The following is a 16,644-nucleotide window of genomic DNA, read 5'->3' as shown; positions in this document are numbered from 1 at the left end:
TGAGCAGCCACCACTGGCAGGAGGTGGGCCTCTGGGCACAGGGGGCAAGAGGAGATGTAAAGGACCTGCGAGTCTGGGGTGGGGATGACACATCCAAGGACAGGTGAGGAAATGACTGGAAACACAGGTCTGGGATGGAGAGAGGCCAGGACTGAGGCTTCTGAAGCTGACTCTCCAGAGGCAGGAAGGATGACCCCAGACCCCCTGAGCCCCAAGAAATACATGGGGTTGGGAGAGCAGAGCTGCTCAGGGCCAGAGAATGGGAGGGTGAGGTGTCATCCTGGGGGGCCCGTGTGTCCTCAGACTTAATACCATGAGTTCCCTGGTGGCTCAGAAGGTTAAGGATCCAGCATTGTCACTGCTGTGGTGCAGGTTCGATCCCTGGCCCCAGAATATCTACATGCCGTGGGCGTGACCAAAAAAAAAAAAAAGAAAAGAAAAGAAAAGAAAGAAGGAAAAGAAGTGCCACCTCAGAAGGCTACTGTAGGGGTTAAATATGATGACACCTGAAGAGGGCAGTGGAGGCTCAGTGGACAAAACCATTTTTCCAAAGCCCAGGAGGTGGTGGCCAGCCAGAAGACTGCAGACCCCTGTCACCTGACTGTTCAGGCTGAGCTCAGATGACTACAGGCCAGGTCAGGTGGGCAAAGGGAGAAAGAAAGTCCCTGCCAGAATAGCCCAGCCAGCAGGCCGTGCCCAGGGCTTGTGCCTGGGATGCTCAGAGGCCCAGAGAGAGGCCAGCAGAGCACCGCCAAGGAGACATGGAGGATTCTGGGCCACTGCAAAGGCACCTCAGAGTGGGGTGGATGGCGGCCCTAGAAATACAGGGAGAATGTCTGTGTCTGCCACCCTAGCCCTGAACAGCACCACTGTCAGTATGTGTGGGGTGGGGGTCAGGGGGAGCAGCACCGTCAAAGGCCTGTTCACCCATCGACGCCGGCTGAGGGCGCAGGAGTCTAGGGAGCAAACAGCCCGTCCCTCCTTCAAAGCCCAAGCCTCTTATAGTTTCTGTTCCTCGGCCCCTATGGATCCTGTGCAGAACCACCCACACCCCTTACCTCTTTTGGCCTCACTGTTTCTCCCCACCCCTCAGACGCCCTAGGGGTGAGGGCAAAGCAGTGCCTCAGTTTTCCCAGTAGTGCCTGGCGTGCTGCTTCAGCTTCAGCCTGAGAGCCCTCCACAGCCGGCACATGCCTAAAGATGGGGAGGGGGTATGACAGGGAAGGGTGGAGGCTGGGGTGGGCCGGCACCCAGATTTTTTTTTTTTTCCTTTTTAGGGCCACATCCGCAGCATATGGAAGTTCCCAGACTAGGGGTCAGTCTTGGCCTATGCCACAGCCATGGCAACCCAGGATCCTTAACCCACTGAGCCAGGCCAGGGATCGAACCTGCATCTTCATGGATACTAGTCTGGTTCATAGCCCGCTGAGCCACAACGGGAACGTCCTGACACGTAGATTTACCCTAGGAGTGGCCAGGTCTAACCGGCCTTTTTGTTCGAGTTGCCCTTATTCCCACAGACTTGGTGAAAGGGGAAGAAGGCTGCTTCCAGTTCCCGAAATCCTCTGGCCTTCAGGGAGGCATCTTCGAGTGAACCCTCTCCCTCCTGGGCCTCAGTTGCCTCCTCCTGTGAGTTGGTAGCCTCCTGGCGCACCTGAGACTGTTTGCGTGAGCGCTGAGGTCCTGGCTGGGAAGCCGTGAGGCTCCTCCAGGATGACATGCCATAAATACCTCCTCAGTCTCATTATCTTCAATAGGGCCAGGACCCCAGGCAGGATGGAGCCAAGTGGGCGGTGCACGTGAGTTGCTCCAGAGGAGTGGAGCCTCTCCTGGGGACTGGGGAAGTGGGAGAATGAAGTCCAAGCTCTGGGGAGGGCTCTCCCAGCCCCCTCCCTCTCCCCCACTGGCCATCAGGCCTCCAGCCCCTCTCACTCATCCTCCACCTTCCAAACACAAGTATGCCTCTGTCTGTATGCCTGGAGGATGAATGTTTATTGAGCACATGCTGTGGGCCAAGGCCAACTCTGACCAGACTGCACAGGGTGCAAAAGGGCCATGGGTGGGTAAGGACAGCAGGGGGTCTCCCTGTTGGAGGTGAGTCTGAAGAAGGACTAGGAGAGAGTGAGAGGGTAGGAAGGTAAGAAGCAGTGGGTACTGTGACTGGAAAGGAAAGGTGGAGTGGGCTGGGGGAGAGAGTTGGCTGAGACACCCCTGGGCCAGGGATGGGCCTGGAGTCCAGGTCTCCTCCAAGGGCAGAGCTGATATGCATGCACCTGGGTGTCCCATGGGCCTAAGCAAGATCAGCAAGTGGGGCGCCTTCTCTTGTTCCTTGCTGCCCCCTGTCTGGGAGAGGCAAGGTCCATTGGTACTTTCTGAGTTGGTGACAGAAGACCCATGGTGCTGCCCCACCACCACGGCCCTACTCATGCCTCCAGATCTGCCCCTGCCAGCCCCTCTTTTCTCCACTGGCCAAAGTCAGACCAGAGCTTGCCAGGCATCCAAGGTCACTGAGCTGACTGTTATTAGAACGAGTAAACAAGTTCAGCAAGTTTGTAGCATACAACATTCATATGCAAAAACCAATTTTATTTCCATACACTAGCTATGAGCAATCCAAAAGTAAAATTAAGAAAAAAACAAATTCCAGAGCTCCTTGTTGGCTCAGCAGGTTAAGGATACAGCATTGTCACTGCTGTAGCTTAGGCTGATGTTGTAGTGAAGTTTCTTTTTTTTTTTTTTTTTTTTTTTTTTGTCTTTTTTGCTATTTCTTGGGCCGCTCCCTTGGCATATGGAGGTTCCCAGGCTAGGGGTCCAATCGGAGCTATAGCCACCGGCCTACACCAGAGCCACAGCAACGCGGGATCCGAGCTGCGTCTGCAACCTACACCACAGCTCACGGCAACACCGGATTGTTAACCCACTGAGCAAGGGCAGGGAGCGAACCCACAACCTCATGGTTCCTAGTCGGATTCGTTAACCACAGCGCCACGATGGGAACTCCCTGTAGTGAAGTTTCAATCCCTGACCCGAGAACTTCTGCAGGCTGTGGGTGCAGCCAAAAAATAAAAAAAGGAAAAGAAAAGAAAAAAAAGAAGAAAAAAATCCATTTACAATAGCATCAAAAAAATACTTAAGAATAAATTTAACAGAAGAAATATGGGTATTATACTCTGAAAACTACAAAACATTGAAAGATTGAAATAAATGGAAAGACATCCCATGTTCATGGATTGGAAGACTTATTATTGTTAAGATGACAGTACTTCCCAAAATGATCTAAAGGGTCAATGAAATCCCCATCTCTTAAGGCTCCAAAATGTCTATTTCTGTGAAGCAGAAATTTTTGAGAAGCCATTCCCACAGGACCACACCAGAAATCTGCCCACCTTAGGGCAGTAAGTTTGTTGCAGAAGAAAAGCTCAGACTCTGGAGCCAGATAGACCTTGAATAAATCCCAATACTGTGTGACCTTGGATATGTTACTTTACCTTTCTGAGCCTCTTTTTCACAAGATGGGGGTTGACACCACCTATCCCACAGGATGGTGAAAGGGGAAGTCAATGTTTGCAAAGCATCTCCTACATGGACCAGCACACACCAAGATTAGTTTCCTGCATGTTTCTTCTTTCCTCTCTATGCTCCTGGGCCAGACGGATGCACCTGCCTTGAAATAAGCCCAGGCCCATGGAAGCCTTGGGACCCAGAGGCATACGCGTACTCAAGGATGTTGCCAGTGGCCCAACATCCTGTGGAAGAGCTGGCAACCATAGGGATCTCCCAGAGCCCTCAGGACCCTGGTCACTGATTTAAAGGCATCACCCTCACACACACACAAACAAACCCCCATAGTGCTGAGCATGTGTAGACTCCTTTAATCCTTACAACCACCCAATGAGATAACTAGCATCTTTATCACAGTTTTGTAGGGGTGGTAAGTACTGTCTTGAATCACAATTTTACAGACGAGAAAATTGAAGCCAGAGTTCCCGCTGTGGCATAATGGGATGGGTGGTGTCTCTGCAGTGTCAGGACGCAGGTTCCATCCCTGGCCCAGCACCGTGGGTTAAAGGATCCAGTGTTGCTATAGTTGTGGCCTAGGTTGCAACTGCAGCTCAGATCTGACCCCAGGCCTGGGAATTCCATATGCCATAGGGCAGCCAAAAAAAGAAAAAAACTGGGAGGGGGGTGGGGAGTTCCCATAATGGCTCAGTGGAAACGAACTTGACTAACATCCATGAAGATACATACGGGTTCCATCCCTGGCCTCACTCAGTGGGTTAAGGACCTGGTGTTGCCATGAGCTGTGGTGTGGGTCACAGACGACAGATGTGGCTTGGATCCTGGGTTGCTGTGGCTGTGGCATAGGCCAGCAGCTACAACTCCCATTTGACCTCTAGCCTGGGAACTTCCACATGCAGCAGGTGTGGCCCTTGAAAAAAAAGAGAAAGAAAGAGGAGTTCCCATCGTGGTGCAGTGGAAACAAGCTGGGACTTGAACCAGAGTGTCTGGCCCTGGAGTCCTTGGCCATTCTTTACACAGTCCCATAGGTCAAGAGAGTAAAGGCTCTTAAAATGGCAGCAACTACCATGAAGTGAGTAGGTTCCTGGCCTGTGCTAAGGCTCAGAAGATATCAAAGGTTCATAAAATGTTCTGGGCCTTCCAGGATAGATTCTGGGAACTCTGAGCATGGCTTTCTTAGGGGGCTCCCATTTTCCCTAGGCACAGCCAGACCAGCTCTGGGACATGGGACCCCACCACGCCTATGGATCCCTCCTGTCTGTGTCATCAGTGAGGCCCATATCCCACTGCCCCCCCATCTCCATGACTTCACCCCACCGGGCATTGCGTGTGCCCCCAAGGAAAAGCTGCCTCTGCTAACATGCCCAAAGGCACCAAATGAATGGGCTGGCAGTGGTGCTGAAGAATTCTGCCCTCCTCGATTTCATTCCCAGCCTTGTCACTGAGCTACTCTATGACCTTGGGGAAAAATCCCTTAACCTCTGTGAATCTCAATTTGCTCATCTACAAAACAGCTATAACCGACTTTCCTGGTTGATGCAAGAATGACAGAAAACGTGTAGAAAGAGCTTGCATGAAGTAGTTGCCCAATAAATGGCAGAAATTTTTATTAGGCTTTTAGAATGGAGGAATACAGGGTGAGAAAGAAATGCCGGAGGAGCAAGTCACCGGCCGGAGGGTGTCATAAAAGTTGAGGCATTTGGATTGGGCTGTGAGGGAGAAATAAGAGATTCCCATGCAGAGAAGGAAAAAGCAATACCAAGTGCTGGGAATGGGAGTAGCCATGGTGGGTGGGGGGCGAGGGGGGACAGTTTCGAGAATAAAAGCCAAAACTTGTGTCCTGCTTACTAAATGGCAGAGGAAACTGAGCCAAATACTTTCCAGATTCTCACACATCCGGTCCTCCCAATAACCCACTTTATAGAGAAGACACTGAAGGGTACAGCGTTTAATAACCCGCCTGAGGTTGTGGAGTGGTGAGAGGTGGAGAAGGAACTTGCACCTGTGCATGGTGAGCCTGGGGGCCAGGGAGGTCCTCCGCAGGTGAAGCGTGGGGCAGAGTGCTGGGTGGAGGTGGGGAGGGGATGCAGGTGGGGGAGACTGGAGCTGGTCAAGAGACCATCCTTGGTAAAACAAGGCCATTGACTTTGCCTGGCAAGACTGACCCTGGAAACAAAGACAGGTGCAAATAGGTAGAGCCAGACTATGGTGGGATGCATACAAAGGAAAGTGAGACAGTGATGACCTGGAAGTCGGGGTGGTGGGGCCAGAAGGAGCTGGGACTGGGAGGGGCCCCAGGATGCAGGGTGGCTTTTGGGATCTGGGGCATTCCCATGATCTGTGTGGTGACTGTAGGCATTTCCATTATAATCCTTTATTCAGCCGTACATTTGGCCTTTTTTTTTTTTTTTTTTTTTTAAGGGCCACACACAGCATTTGGAAGTTCCCAGGCTAAGAGTTGAATAGGAGCTACAGCTGCTGGCCTACACCACAGCCACAGCAACACCAGATCTGAGCTGTGTCTGTGACCTACACCAGAGCTCATGACAATACCGGATCCTTAACCCACTGAGCAAGGCCAGGGATCGAACCTGTGTCCTCATGGAACCAGCGGGGTTCACTACCACTGAGCCACAGTGGGAACTCCTGTACATTTGTCTTAAATGCACTTTTATCTATGCCTATCTCATAATAAGTAAGGATTTTAAAAAGAGGGGGGAAAAACCCATGACAAGTGGGGCCAGGGAAAAAGAGCCCAACATCAGATAAGAGTGAGGTTGTTAGGAAGTATTGCAGGTAACATTCTGCCAAAACATCTGAAAATCAAGATCTTATGGGTGCTTTTTTGGAATTGCTGGGAAAGAGACTCTAGAAGGAAGAGAAACTGATCAGTTCTGGCCAGACTCCAGGCCTGGAGGCTGGAGGGAGGTGCCCAAGTGGCCAGCACCGTCCCTGTGATTCACTTCTGGGATGGTTGAGATTTTTGTAGATAGTGCATAGGGCTTTTTTCATTTTTTTCATTCTTTGCTTTTTTAGGGTCCCACCTGCAGCACATGGAGGTTCCCAGGCTAGGGGTCGAATCAGAGCTGCAGCTGCCGGCCTACACCACAGCCACAGCAACACCAGATCCGAGCCGTGTCTGCAACCTACACCACAGCTCACAGTAATGCCAGATACTTAACCCACCGAGCGGGGCCAGGGATCGAACCTGCATCCTCATGGATGCTAGTTGGTAGTCAGATTCTTAACCCACTGAGCCACAATGGGAACTCCATAGGACTTTTACAATGGGGAAAACCCCAAACGTTTAACAACTAAAAGGCAGCTGTGGTCATTACTACTGAGTGTGGTGGCCTCAGGGGAGGCTGTGCTCCAGGGGCCACTTCTGCAGACCCATTTTCTGAGGAACCTTCCAGGGGCCTCCGAGATAAGGCTGGACTTGTGCTGTGGCCAGTCAGTCTGTCGAATAGATCCTGAGCACCATTCTTTCCAGAAAAGTCCATTAACATAGCTCCTCTATCTGGACATTGGAGCCAATGCCTCCCTGCCCGCCCCTCTCCCAGCAGGATGGTTGTCTCCTGTTCACCTCCTGGGCCAGGGAGTGAGTCTGCAGCCCTGGGGGAGGCTCTGGCAGGTAGAAGGGGCCATTCCCGGGGCAGCCAGAGGCCAGGCAAAATACCTTTCTCTGGGCTCCTGTGCCAGCAGGTCTGAATCCCCATCACTTTTACCCTGAGGGGTAGGATTTGTAAGATGCAGAACACCCAGGAACAGCTGTGGCTAGGATTCGATCCCTGGCCCAGGAACTCCCATATGCCACAGGTGCAGCTAAATAAATCAATAATAAATCAATAAATAAATAAATAATGTGTATCCTGAATCTATACACAAGCAAAAAGTTAGCTTAATAGAAACAGGCAAAAGACGGAGAGCAGAAATTCCCAAAAGAAAATAAAATGGTCCACAAACATAGGAAAATATGCTTATTCTTTCCCGTAGATCAAAGGAAATACGAAGTGACATCAAAGAGGTATTATTTTTCTTCTTTCAGTTTGGAAAAAATTAAAAGACAAATAATACACAGTACTGGGAGAGATATGAAAACAGTTAGCATGCACTGTCAATTTGAAAGTAAATCGTGGCTGCCTTGGGGGGGTTAATTTAGCAACAGTGACCCAAGACTTAAATACACCCAACTTTCAACCCAGCAATTCCATGTGTGGGAAAAAAATACTGCACAGAAGCACTGCTGACAGCTCATGAGGGTGGTTTTGGAAAGATGCCGGTACAGCTTTGTTGCATGAGCAAAAAATTAGAGACACCCCGAATGTCCATCAATGGACAGGTTGTTACAGGAAAATATGGACCCTCACACTGGGCATCTTGGCCATTACATTCTTTCCAAGGAATCTCCATGATCTTGTGCTGTTGTGTGAAAAAGCGGATTATAGAGGAATATGGAAAAGGTCAGCTCAAATTTGTGAAAACAAAACAAATCAAAGCTGAACAATAATACAGAATAAAAACCCTTTGAAAGAGAGGGGGAAGGAAGGGGGGAGAGAAAGAGAGGGAGAAAGAGAGAAAGGAATTGTTAGCTGCAGGGAGTAGGATTAAAAGAAGGACGTGGCTTTGGAGTTCCCATTGTGGAGCAGCAGAAACGAATCCCACTAGGAGCCATGAGGTTTTAGGTTCGATCCCTGGCCTTGCTCAGTGGGTTAAGGATCTGGCGTTGCCATGAGTTGTGGTGTAGGTTGCAGACGTGGCTCAGATCTGGTGTTGCTGTGGCTATGGTGTAGGTCGGCAGCTGTAGCTCTGACTGGACCCCTAGCCTGGAAACCTCCATATGCCATGGGTACCACCCTAAAAAAGGACAAAGAGATGAAAAAAAGAAGGAGGTGGCTGAGGATGGGGTGGACGTTCTTTTGGTCAAACCTGTGGGATGTAGAAATTCCTGGATCAAATCTGCACCACAGCTGCAACCCAAGCTGCTGCAGTGACATCACTGGATCCTAAACCTGCTGAGCCACCAGGAAACGCCTCATTTCTTATTTCAATATTTTGTGTCGTTTTACAATTTTTCAGCAAATGCATATTAGTTATATTCTAAAAACTAATAGAGAGGAAAACACTGGGTTAAAGATCCAGTGTTGTCATTACTGTGTCTCTGGCCACTGCCGTGGCTCAGTTTCCATCCCTGGACTGGGAACTTCCACATGCCACAGGTGCTGCTAAGAAAAAAAAAAAAAAAAAAGGAAAGAAAACTAATAAAGTAATTTAAAATGAAAAAAAAATATGATTTTGAAAGAGCTGGCAAAAGCTGTGAGCTGCAGATGACTTTGTTGGTGGCAAAGGATGGGAAGTCAGGGTGAGGTGACATGTCACTGGCAGGAATGGGACAACATCTCAGTCTTTCCATCCCTTTGAGCCCCTCTGGCCCCTTCTGCAGGACAGTGGCACAGCCGCCCCCCTCAATACCCCCATAGGCCCCAGGGTGTGGTCCTCAGTGAGGAAGCAGCCTGCCCACTCTCCCCTGCAGGCCTTCTCCAGGGGGCATCGTTCTGAGACACAGAGGCTGCAGCCCCTGCTTTCTGCCCCAGAGCTGAAGCCCCTGAGCAGGTCTGGCTCTCCATCCACTTCAACCTGATTTCTTATCCTTTGCCACCAACAAGTCCGGTTCTCCAGCCCGGGCTCCTTGCAGCCCTCCGTCTTCCCCACCCAGGCTAAGCCTCTTGCCAAAAGCTACTGCTGGGGCAGGTCTTGGCTTCAGCCACTGGGTCCCCTTCCCAGAATGGTTCCACCGTCTCTGCCAGCTGAACCCCACTCACCCAGAAGGTGCCCCCCCTGCCTCTGCCCCTAGCTCTGCCTCTGATGGTTCCCCCAGCCCTCTATTTTGTCATGGTCTGAGAAGGCAGGAACCAAGCCTGGTTTACAAGGGAAGAGGATGCTTGTGTAGACATGAGGGCGTGGCAATCCACTTCTAAGAGTTTACAGATCCTCTGCAGACTCAACCAAGGCTCCAAAGTCAACAATGAGTGGTTTTCCCTCCATAGGCAGGGAGCCCCGCTGTGGGTGACCAGGCAGGCAGGGAGAAGGACCGCTATCACCCTCTGTCCCCCTCATGGCCATCATCCTTCCTCAGGAGCCTCTGGACCCTGGACTGTCCAACACGAGCCCTGCAGAGAAGCAGCAGCTCCTCACGCAGCTCCTCTTGTCCACCAGGCCCTGTGGCCTCACCTTTACTGCAGGAGGGGAGGGAGGTCTCTTCCTCCAGGACAATAAAAGTTGACCTCTTCACCAGCTGTCCTACAAAGACCAAAGCATTGCTTCAGTCGCCTGCTCCAGTGGCTCCCAATTTTCCTCAAATGTGTTGACTTTTTAAAGCAAATACAGAAGTTCCCATTGTACTTCAGAGGGTTAAGAACCCGACATAGCATCCAAGAAGATATGGGTTCCATCTCTGATCTCAGTCAGTGGGTTAAGGATTTGCTATTGCCACAAGCTTCAGTGCAGGTTGCAGACGAAGCTCTGATCCTCCATTGCAAGGGCTGTGGCGTAGGCCTGCAGCGGCAGATTAAATTTGACCCCAGGCCCGGGACCTCCCATATGCTGCAGGTGTGGCCATAAAATGAAAAAAAAAATTTTTTATTAAAAAATTACAAAAATACTCATTGTTGGAGCTCCCTGGTGGCCTAGAGGTTAAAGATCCAGTGTCACTGCTGTGACTTGAGTCACTGCTGTGGCACAGGTTGGATCCCTGACCGTGGGAAATTCTGCATGCCATGGGTGCGGCCAAAAAAAAAAAATACTCTTTATTTTAAAATTCAAACCATGGTGATGTATATAAAGCAAAAGTTGAAAAATCCTTCTTCACCCTCCCACTATCCAGAGAATACCTCTCTTAACAATTTAGAGTGGATCTTTCCAGCCTTTCCCCTAGAAAGCATATACAGAGAAGCCTTTTTTTCTTTTTTTTTTTTTTAGGGCCGCACTCGCAGCATATGGAAGTTCCCAGGCTAGGGGTTTAATTGGAGCTACAGCCGCCCCAGATCTAAGACTTGCCTGCAAACTACACCGTAGTTCACAGAAACGCTGTGATCCTTAACCCACTGAGCAAGGCCAGGGTTCAAACCCAGGGTCCTTATGGATACAAGTTGGGTTCGTTTCTGCTGAGCCATGATGGGACCTCCCAGAGAAGAATTTTTTATACACACACCCGTTGTAACCAAAAGGCGTGCTTTCTCAGCACCTCCAAAGTCAGCTCCTGGGCCTGGGTTTTGGGGATCCTGTGTGATCCGTCTTGCCTGGCATAGCTCATCTTTTTCCAGTCTTTGTTCAGAACTATCTACTGCTCTGGCAGGCAGTGGGGAGGACAGGGAACCAACCAGCAGACAGACTCCAATCCATGGGGAGCCTGAATTCTTGATGGTAGGCGCCAAGTTAGCATAGGGGACCTGCTTGGATATTGCTAAGCATTTATAGTCAGACTCAGCATTGGCTGTCTCTCCGCCCATCGCTCTGACTTTGCAAACCCTTCTCATACTTCCAGCCCAGCTCTCCCTAATTATCCCAGCCCACCCAGATCTCTTTCCTCTCCCAGACTTCCTCACTGCTGACTAAGGAGCGGTGTGTATTTTATTTTTCTCTATTAATCACATTTGTCCACTGAGAATGTCAAGCACCTGTATGAAGCCCTTATGATGTGCTAGGTTCCATTACTTCCTCTGTAAGTAATGTAATGACATCGGTTAAATGTCACTTTATGATCACAGCCCTACAAAGTTGTTATGGCCATTTTACATAGGAGGAAACTGAGGCGCAGAGAGGTCAAATGCCTGGCTCAAGGTCACGCAAGGCTTGAAACCCAGGTCTACCAGAGCCCTACGGCCCCAGTGATTCTGAAAACCCCACTGCGGGGATCAGGATGGGGGCCGGCATTGACGATGCCATCCATCTACCATTCCCAGGGCAGCCCTAATGCCAAGAGTTCGCAGAGCTTGATGTCCATCCTCTGAGCCCTGGGGCAGCTAAATAGTATGGTTTAGGAAAGAGATGGGGAATTCCCTTCATGGCTCAGTGGAAATGAATCTGACTAGCGTCCATGAGGATGCAGGTTTGATCCCTGGCCTTGCTCAGTGGGTTAAGGATCTGGCGTTGCTCTGAGCTGCGGTGTAGCTGGCAAGTGCAGCTCTGATTCGACCCCTAGCCTGGGAATCTCCATATGTTGTGTGTGCAGGCCTAAAAAGATTAAAAAAAAAAAAGGAAAGAGATGGAGTGTGGGTTTTGTGGGTGACCCCATTTGCCCACCTCAAGACGAGGAGAAAGAAATTTTGGGAACAGAAGACAGGCCAGGTTGAGAAGAGCAAGTGGGAGGAAGGAGGCTGGAGGGAAGGGGCTGGCCTCTGGGCTCTGCCTAACGTGACGATCCTCGAGCGTGTTTTGACACGTTGCGCAGAGGAGGGTGTAATTATTTTCAGCAAGGGTTTCCTAACGTATCATTAATGGATCGTTTCCCGCCTGCTGCAGAAGGTGGTTGCTTAGAGACTGGGTGAAGGGGCACATTCTCTAAAGGGCTGCATGAGAATCTAGGGAAAGCTGGATGGTGGCCCAACTGCCACACCAGCCCACCCACTCCCCAGCCCCCTCCTTGTCACCAGCAGACTCCAAGAAGCCAGACGTTCCCTCTTTGTGTTCTGATCCACAGATGGACCAGTCCCCATTGGCCGTGTCCTTGCATTACCATTTACTGTATGTTTCCCAGACACAGTTGGTTTACCTGTGCTGCAGTTTATGAGATTGTCACCTTCTCCTGGGGTGGGGGTTGGCTAGAGCAGTCTTTTGGGGGCACAGAGTAGCTGCCTGGTATCAGGGAAAGAGCAGAGGCTTCAAAATCAGGACACTGAAAACCAGCCCCTCTAGCGGGGCAACTTCTGGCAAACTGCTTCACCTCTCTGAGTCACGTGCTCCGTCCGTAAAATGGAGACTCTGCTACGTACTGTGCAAGGATTTCAAGAGAGTTAGAGGTGATGTTTGAAAAAAGATCAGAACAGGAGTTCCCACTATGGCTCAGCAGTAACAAACCTGACTAGTATCCATGAGGATACTAGAGGATACTAGGATGCTGTGGCTCTGGTGTAGGCCAGCAGCTGCAGTTCCAATTCGACCCCTAATCTAGAAACTTCCATATGCCATGGGTGTGGCCCTAAAAAGAAAAAAAAAAAAAAATCAGAACAAAATATGTGCAGTAAAAGGTAGTCTTTGCTCTTTGGGTTTATGTAGATTTTCATTCATTCATTTCATTCCATTCATTCATCAAACACACCCTGAGCCAGACACTGTTATTGGCACTCAGAATGCATCTGTGAACAAAGAGGGAGCTCTCGGATTTCCCTACGTGGCTCAGTGTAAATGAACCTGACTAGTATACATGAGGATGTAGGTTCAATCCCTTGCCTCACTCAGTGGGTTAAGGATCCGGCGTTTCCTTGAGCTGTGGTGTAGATCGAAGACCAGGCTCGGATCCCACATTGCTGTGGCTGTGGCATAGGCCGGCAGCTATAGCTCCAATTGGACCCCTAGCCTGGGAATCTCCATATGCTGTAGGTTTGGCCCTAAAAAAGACAAAAGACAAAACAAAGAGAGAGATCTCAACAGAGTTAATATTCTAGTGGGAGAAGTTAGCCTCTAAGCAGGAAACATCTTAAGTAAATTATACGAAACATTAGACAGTAATCGACATTACAGAGTTGAAGTTTTAAATAGGGTGGGAAGGGAAGGTCCAATCGGAGCTACAGCTGCTGGCCTACACCACAGCCATGCCAGATCTGAGCTGCGTCTGTGGCCTACACCACAGCTCACGGCAACGCCAGATCCTTAACCCACTGAGTGAGGCCAGGGATCGAACCTTTGCCCTTATGCATGCTAGTCACCTCATTGATGACGGGGATTTTCTTCACTCAATCCACTAATTCAAATGCTAATCTTTTCTGGAGACACCCTCACAGACCCAGCCAGAAATAATGTTTGACCAGCAACCGGGCATCCCTTAAGCATAGCCAAGTTGACACAGAAAATTAACCATCATCTCCCTCAACTTTGAGTGATGAGCCAGGTTCCCCTAGGGCCCTGGGCCCTGAGTGGCTGCCAGTGGGGCTGCAGGGGGCTAAATGCAACCAAGAAGCCCCCACCACTTTCCTCCTCCTGGGACCTGAGATCTAGAATTTTCTTCTATGCAGGATGGACCATCACCTTGCTCCTCTGGATGGCAGGGCGTCCATGTGACTCTATGCGAGGTCCAGTGGGGGTGATCCAAGGGTAGGGCCCCAACAAGCAACATCTTTTCTAAAAAATGTACTACACTTGTCGCTAGAATTAGTTGGTAGGTGTAATGTTGCTTTGATTTTTATTTCAATTTGGAGGTCCGAATTTTATTATAGGAAATGAAATTGATTCTTTTCTGTTCTTTAATTATTTGGCCCTCTCCACATTGTATTTAAAAACTGAAAGAAAAAAAAAAACAAAACTGAATAAGGGAGTGTACCTGGTGACTCAGCAAGTTAAGGATCTGGTGTTGTCACTGTTGTGGCTCAGGTGTGAGCCACATGCCCTGTGTGAGGCCAAAAAATAAATAAATAAATAAACGAGGAACTGCATATTAAAGAAAGCAAAAAAATGGAATGAGAAGCAACTTACAAAATGGAAGAAGAATTGTAAACAAAATGGAAGAGAAGAATTGTAAATCATATACTGGCAAAAGAGTTAATATCCAGAATATATAAAGAACTTCTACAACTCAACAACTGAAAACTAAGTAACCCGATATTTTTTTTGGCCATGCCTGAGGCAGGGATGGAACCTACACCATAGCAGCAATCAGGGCCACTGCAGAAACAATGCTGGATCCTTAACCTGCTTCACCACAAGGAAACTCCCAGTAACCCAATTTTAAAAACAGGGAAAGGGCCTGGATAGACAGTTGTCTGAAGAGGATAATATAAACGGCCAACAAGTATATGATAAGATGTTCAATTATTAGAGAAATACAAGTCCAAACCACAATGAGATATCTGCTCATACCCATCAGGATGGCCAGAGATAAAGAAAGAATGAAGGAAGCAAGAGAAGGAAGGGAGGGAGGAAGGAAAGAAAAAAAGAAGGAAAGAAAGAAAGAAGAGGGTGAAGATGTGGGGATTAGAAACATTAGAGCAGCACTGCTGATGGAGATGTGAAGTGGTGCAGCCATTATGGAAAACAGTAGAGTGATTCCTCAAAAAACTAAAAATAAAATATCATCTGATCCAGCAATCCTACTTCTGGGTATGCCCAACAGAACTGAAAGGAAAGTCCTGAGATATTGGCACACACATGCTCATTGCAGCATGATTCACAACAGCCAAGAGGTGAAAGAAACCTAAATGTCCATCAACAGATGAGTGAATAAAGAAAATGTGGTATAGGGAGCTCCCGTCATGCGGCAGTGGAAACAAATCCGACTAGGAACCATGAGGTTTCGGGTTCGATCCCAGGCCTTGCTCAGTGGGTTAAGGATCCAGCATTGCCATGAGCTGTGGGGTACGTTGCAGATGTGGCTTGGATCTGGCATTGCTGTGGCTGTGGTGTAGGCCGGTGGCTATAGCTCCAATTCGACCCCTAGCCTGGGAACCTCCATATGCCACAGGTATGGCCCTAGAAAGCCAAGAAAGAAAGAAAGAAAGAAAGAAAGAAAGAAAGAAAGAAAGAAAGAAAGAAGGAAGGAAGGAAGGAAGGAAGGAAGGAAGGAAGAAAGAAAGAAAGAAAGAAAGAAAGAAAGAAAGAAAGAAAGAAAGAAAGAAAGAAAGAAGGAAAGAAAGAAAAAGAAAATGTGGTATACATGTAGGAGGGAATGCTATTCGATCTTTAAAAAGAAGGAAAGTTTGGGTGTTCCCTGGTGGCTCTACCAGTTAAGGATCTGGCATTGTCCCTGATGCACCTTGGGTCACTGCTGTGGCATGGCTTTGATCCCTGGCTCCAGAAATTCTACATGACATGGGCAGGACCAAAAAAATAAAAAAGGAATGGACCAGTGAAAATGAACAAATTCTAAAATCTGATTTTAGCAAATAGCGTATGCTTGCTTATTTGTGAGCTTAGCACTTGATTTTACTGATACGCAGACTGCATTAATTATAGTCTCAAAATGCAACAGCAAATTTTGTTTTTTTTTTTTTTTTTCTTTTTTAGCTATCCCGAGACGGATGGAGTTTCCAGGCCAGGGATCAGATCCGAGCCACTGTTGCCTCTTGCGCCGCAGCTGCGGCAAAGCCGGATCTTTTAACACACTGGGCCAGGGATGGAACCTGCATCCTGGAGCTGCAGCAACACCACCAATCCCATTGTGCCACAGCAGAAACACCACAACAGTCAACTCTTAACCTCACTACCCACCACCCCATGAGGGTCTCACCTTCTCCCACCCCCCAGTCCCGGTCCAGCACTTTCAAGGGGTCTTAGCTCTTCCCCAGCACCCTAGAGGGCCACGTGCATCCATCCAGGGGAGTCTGGCCCTGGGCTGGGCATACAGTGGGCTGGGCATACAGTAGGCTGGCAGCTAGGACCTGATGCCTGGGTGAGGGCCTGGGAGCCTGAGGAATGTGGGGTTCGGGCAGGACAGGCATGGGAGGGTCCTGGGATATCAGAGTCTGGGGTGTACAGGGTCCCAGACACCCTTGCCAAGAGGGAAAAGTCCACAGCTGGTCAGGGAGGTGACATCTGGCAAGAGCTCTGGCTCTCCACCTGGGCGGTCCGTGAGGATCTCACCGTTACATCAGATCCATGTATATTTTTTAAAGCTCCACAGGCGATTCCAGTGCAGGACCGAGGTTGAGAATGGACTGATGTGTGGTCTTTTGGGGCCAAGGGCTCGTCCTGTCCTCATTGGGAGCTTCGGCCCAGGGACAAGGACACCCTCCCCAGCCCCCATCAGGAGTCTGGAGAGCCCAGCTCTCAGCTGCACCTGACCTTGGTCAAGAACTGAAAGGCAGTCACCAAGGGTCCCGCCTGGAATTCCAAGGCTGTCACACGTTCCCCGTCACCCCGCCCGGGAGCCAGAGGTGTTACATCATGTTCAGGGCCCTGAGTCATTGAGTGTCTCTG

The sequence above is a fragment of the Sus scrofa genome, chromosome 1 (assembly GCF_054392235.1).
Source record: "Sus scrofa isolate SSC_HxYL_T2T_F1_AM1 chromosome 1, Sscrofa_HxYL_maternal_Yorkshire_Landrace_v2.0, whole genome shotgun sequence".
Taxonomy (NCBI): domain Eukaryota; kingdom Metazoa; phylum Chordata; class Mammalia; order Artiodactyla; family Suidae; genus Sus; species Sus scrofa.
Note: the sequence above shows the minus strand (reverse complement) of the source record.